Here is a 5,999-nt window from a genome sequence, read left to right on the forward strand (position 1 = left end):
TCCACGAGCCATTAGAGATAGTTGAAATCAAAAGCCTGACAGTAGAAAGTTCTGGCAAGCATATGGAGCAACTGGAACTCTTATATGGCATTGGTAGATGTGTAACTTGGTACACATTATCTACTAATGCTGCATATGTGTATACCTTATGATCTGGAAATTTCACTCCTTAATATGTATCCGTAAATGAGTACATATGTCCACCAAAGATGCAGGAATGTTCATAATGGCCCTAAACTCACACAGATAAAATGTATATATGAAGTACATATTCATACAATACTATTCAGTAGGAAAAAGCGATTAAACAAAGAAAATAAAACAAATGACTGATAACACTTCACAACCAACATGGGTAGATGTCACAGACATAAAAGTGAGCAAAAGAAATATGCTATATTATTTCATGTGGGCTTCCCTGGTGGCTCAGTGGTAAAGAATATTTCTGCCAAAGCAGAAGAGTTCAGTCCCTGGGTCAGGAAGAGCTCCTGGAGAAAGGAAAATGGCAACCCACTCCAGTATACTTGTCTGGGAAATCCCATGGACAGAGGAGCTTAGTGGGCTACAGTCCACAGGGTTGCAAAGAGTCGGACATGACATAATGACTGAGCAACAACAACAAAACTATTTATGAAAGTGAAGTGAAAGTTTCACACATGTTTAAAAAGCATGCAGAACTAAACACTGGGAATGAAAGTAACAGTGGGGATTACTTCTTGAGGGTATTGTCTGGAAAGCAGCACAGGAGAACCTTCTGGGGTGAAGGAAATGCATTAAATCATCACCTGGGTGATTGTCACTCAACTGTAAAAATACACACAACTTCATCAACTAAGATATCTGCACTGTGCTGTATATAAATTATACACTAGTAAAAATGTAAACAAATTTTAAATCATGAAGTACCTATGTGCTAAAATTAAATTTTTTTTCTAAGCTAGAAAAAAGGAGGAGAGAGGAAAATAAAGTAACTATGTAGTATGTCAAGTGATGAAAGGCATTCTGGAGAAAGAGAGGAGGGCACAGGGCAGGAGGAGATCTGGGAAGGGGCTGGAACCCAGAGGGAAAGGATGAAGAAGTCAGGGGCGGGGCTGATGGGAATTCAGGCTGACATCTACTGAGAACCTCCCTGTCCCACAGTCCACCTTCATCACTTCTTGGACCTGATGAAGGCCTTAGAAGCCCTGAAGTGAAGTGAAGTGAAAGTCATGTCCGACTCTTTGCGACCCCATGGACAATATAGTCCGTGGAATTCTCCAGGCCAGAATATTGGAGTGGGTAGCCTTTCCCTTTTCCAGGGGATCTTCCCAACCCAGGTCTCCTGCATTGCGGGTGGATTCTTTACCAGTTGAGCTACAGGGGAAGACCAAGAACCCTGGAGTGGGTAGCCTATCCCTTCTCCAGCAGATCTTCTCAACCCAGGAATCAAATCAGGGTCTCCTGCATTGCGAGCAGATTCTTTACCAACTGAGCTATCAGGGAAGCCCTTAGAAGCCCTAGGCACTGACAAGCGAAATTATCAGTATAACGTTGCCAAACTGCAACAGAAGAGAGTTCAACAAAATTCTGAGTTTTGTTTATGTTTTAAAAATATCCACTATTGTAAATAGTGCTGCAATGAATATTGGGGTACATGTGCCCCTTTCAATTCTGATTTTGGGGTGTATGTCCAACAGTGGAAATGTTGGGTCATATAGCAGTTCTATTCCCAGTTTTTTTAAGGAATCTCAGGAAAGGAGACAGAATTTTTGACTCAGTGGAAGAAGGTAAGGATGGAATATTTGAGAGAATAGCATTGAAATAGGTACATTATCATATGTAAAACAGATGACCAGTGCAAGTTCGATGCATGAAGCGGGGCACCCAAACCCAGTGCTCTGGGACAACCCAGAGGGATAGGGTGCAAAGGGAGGTGGGAGTGGGGTTCAGGATGGGGGGGACATAAGTGTACCTGAGGCCAATTCATGTTGATGTATGGCAAAAACCATCACAATATTGTAAAGTAATTATCCTCCAATCAAAATAAAAATTAATTGAAAAAACATATACATATATTAATTGATTAAATTCAATTCTTGCTTATAAACCAACAAAAAAATAACATCCACTACTGGATTGTTGGGGAACCCTCATCCTCTTTGGCAGGGTGCCTCCGTGTTGCCAGGGCCCAGGGTGTGGGTTTAGCATCACTCTTGCTAATCTGGCTTTGAGGTTCTTTCTCTGACTTGCCACCCACGCACCTGGAGGCAGGTCCTCATTACTTTTGTTTCCCGGTGAGGAAGCCAAGGCTCACGGGAAGGAGTCCGGGACTTAACTGAGGCCTGATTGTGTTGGCTTGCATGTGTCTGAGCTGAGGATGATTCCAGCACTGCCTGGCTTCTGAGTATGCACTGAGCTGTGTTTCCTGGGGGAAATCCTTGCAGGTCTATAGCCTGGAAGAAATGTGACCAACATTTGACTCAAGCCCTGGTACGGCATTGACAGAACAGGTGTGCACACAGACACCACATACAGGAACACATCCGAGCGAGACAAGCAAGCAAATTAGCTCTCAAGAGTAGTCAGTGCTGAGGCAGGGCTGCCACAGAAGCCCAGGCCTGAGAGGTGGCCTTCCCTTCAGAAAGGTGGGGACCAGGCTTGTAAGGTGTGTCTTGCCCCCCATGTTCCCCACAGCTGGGGCCTGACTATGAAGGCTAGGGCTGCCAGCTTCCTAGGCACTTGGGCCTTTGTTGCGGGGTGAGCTCTGCTTGGAGGGATTCTCTTAACCTTGTCAAGCATCCTGGACTTGTCCTCCAGTTTACTCAGAGCTTGGGAAGTCTGTCCTGGAGAGGGGCTTCTTTTGGGGGGAGGTCTGTGCTAGAAGAATCTATGCTGGGACAGTATCCTGGGGGCCTAGCCTGGGGAAGCCTGTACTCGGGACTCTGTTCTTGAGGGGACTGACTGATCCTTTCTTACTTGCCATCTGCTGCTCAGGGCAGAGGCCCCTCAAAGTGTGGGTTGAAGATGAATTGTTCATAGTCCCCTGAGGATTGAACCTGCTCACTGTGAGCAGGGCTTGTGGCGGCTGGGAGGTGATGAGTTCAGGTCAGGGAGGATTCAGGAGCTAGAAGGAACAAGACATTGAGCCAGGGAGACATTGGGTAAGGGAGTCCTGCCTGCAGTCCTGTCCTCCACCCCCTGCCCTTTGCCCTCTTTCTGTACCCACTCAGTCCCTCCTCCACCCCTTGCCTTGGGGTGTGAGAACCACCTGAGGGGAAAGCTCACGCCTTCTGTATCCCACACAGAAGTAGATGATCACGTAGCCATGCCTTTATGCCTTCCTCTTGGTGGAGTTCAGAGTGAAACAGATATGGTGGCTTGGCTATATGGGCCTTGCACCTACCTTCCCACTCTCCTCTGCAAGCATAATACAGAACTTCAAAATCTGCCTGCAATGTGGGAAACCTGGGTTCAATCTCTGGGTTGGGAAGATCCCCTGAAGAAGGGAAAGGCTACCCACTCCAGTATTCTGGCCTGAAGAATTCCACGGACTGTATAGACCATGGGGTCGCAGAGTCTGACACAACTGAGCGACTTTCACTTTCAAAAACTGCACGGAGAACTTTGAATGGGTAGGACAACAGGGGAGGTGGAGAGGAGAAAGAACATGGAGTCAGGAGGAGGGCTTGGCACCGAGCAGAAACCCTGACTTTGTACAGCTCCAGACCCACCCGCCTCAGACCCTTGTGCAGGCTGACTGGATCACCACGGTCATGCATGCCTCTGAGACGTCCTCCTCTGTCTGTATCAGCTCCCAGGGAAAAGGTAGACAGGCTGTTCTTGAGGCCACCCCAGGATCATCTCACCCTTGTGAGGTGAAATGATGGCCTGCAGGGAGAGGGGTCCCTCCTTTTGTCACAGATGGGGGACCAGTCCCATCCCAGCCCAGCCCTTGTACCAGCTCATCAAGAGTGCCAACCTCAGGAAAGATATGGCCAGGAAGGCATGTTGGTCCAGACAGAAGAGGACCAGGCCTCAGGTCAGGGGGAGGTGAACACATCCTCTTTGGGGATGGCAGGCTGGTTAGAGGAGGGGTTGCTTACAGGGTCTGCCAAGTTCATCCTAAAAGGCTGTACCATGAGAGAAGGTGAGGGACCACCCACCTGAGAGTCTGCTTGAGGTAGGGCATGTGCACAAGGTCAGGGCCTGAGCCGAGCTGTCAGCGTCTGGGAGAATGGATGGAATCAGAGTCTTGTACAAGGATATACCCATTGTGTTCTCATGCCACTGGGCTTCCTGGTCTCACTTCCCCCTGCTTTTTCAGGTCTCCACTGACAGGCCCTACTGGAGTGAAGGGAGAAAAGGGTGGGATCTCAGGACTGTTAGCCAAAAGCAAATGCTAAGGCTTGTTTCCCTTCTCTCAGCAGACACTTGGGAAGAAATCCTTTTGATGCAGTAGGTGCATCTGCAAGAGTGTGCCAATCAGTGACCCAGCAAGAGCAGGCCACCTAAGGCTGAGTGGGTGGGGCAGGCCCTTGGTTTCTACCTCCTACCAACCCTCTCCACCTAGCTTGTGTGCTCATTTCCCAGCAAATCTTGCTGGAAGTGGGTTGGACTCCCACGCATGGCTTATCTCTCCGTCCTGAAGCCTGGTCTTCCTTCTCCCAAAAACTGAACACGGAGGAAAACTTCTGGTTTGACCAGCAGCCGTTAGGTGCCCCTTGGAGGAATGAGGCGGCTCAGTGGAAGGTCCATAAGTTGAGTGGAGCCTGTGGCCCAAGCTGTATCCTGCCCTTGCCTGTGAGTCTTCGTGCTGCTCTCTTCCTCCTGGAAACCCATCTCTCTTACGCTTTCACCCCACCTGTGCATCTGGGGTCAGTGTCATCTTCCCCGTAATGCGGCAGGTGGGAGGGGGTTGGAGGAGATGGCTGGAGCACCTGCCCATTGTCTTGCTTGGCTCTGAGCTTGGCTCTTTTGGGTTTGCTGTGTGTCTTGGTCATCACACATGTACAGGCTATTGTTTCTGAACCCCACTTTGCCTTGACATGAGAAGATCCATGTCCCCACACACTTTGAACTTCTAATAAAAACTGCCAGTGAACTATCATAGTCTACGAACCAGCTTGTATATTTGGCACAGGTTTTCTACTTGGCTCCATTGATTCTAAAATACCATCTCTCCCATGTGGAGTGCCATTCCTGACCCTGAGGCGCTCAGGCAGCAAGGCTGTGCGTGTATCCTATGAGGTTCTCTGTGCGCAGAGGCGAAGGCTCCGAGGGGGAGATAGAGGGACTGGGAGGTGAAGGAGAAGGTTACAGGGAGGGAGGGCTAGAGGGAAGAAGAAAGGAGAGAGGGAAGGAGAAAGGGGACAGAGGGAGGGAGGAAGTGAGGAAATGAGAAAGGAGGGAAGGGGAGACAAAGGGAGGGAAAGAGGGGCAAAATGGTAATATGGATGTCAGGTACTTTCCAGATTTGGACACATGGATTCAAAGGGCAGGCACATAACAGTGTTTATTAAATCACTGAAAAGAACAATGAAAAAAAATTCCTGCCTTTGAGTAGTTCCTGTTTGCATATAGTAGATAGCTGTATTGAACAATAGCACCACGATTCATATTCCTTCATTTTGTCACTCTCAAGAATGCCTGCTTACCTGTGGAGGACAGGCCCTGTGAATACAGTGGTGAATAAGGCAGGCAAATACCAGGGGTCCTATGCAATTTACAAAGCAAGGAGGGGATAGAAGGGGTGGTTCCAAATTTAGGTGAAATAGCCAAGCTGGGTGGCTACCTGGAGTGTGTGGTGGAGGTGTATGTAGTAGAGATGTGGAATGATGGAGGAGCGTGGTGGTGGATGGTGAAGGAGGTGTGGATGGTGGAGGTGTGTGTGATGGATCTGTGCATAGTGGAGAGGCGTGGTAGAGATGTTGTTTGTGGTACTCAGGTGCCCACGCAACAAATATCCTTCCTGGTGCCTCTGGTGGTGGTCCCATCCTGAATCAGTGACCTTCAGTGCTGAT

Source organism: Odocoileus virginianus, chromosome 3 (assembly GCF_023699985.2).
Source record: "Odocoileus virginianus isolate 20LAN1187 ecotype Illinois chromosome 3, Ovbor_1.2, whole genome shotgun sequence".
Taxonomy (NCBI): Eukaryota; Metazoa; Chordata; class Mammalia; order Artiodactyla; family Cervidae; genus Odocoileus; species Odocoileus virginianus.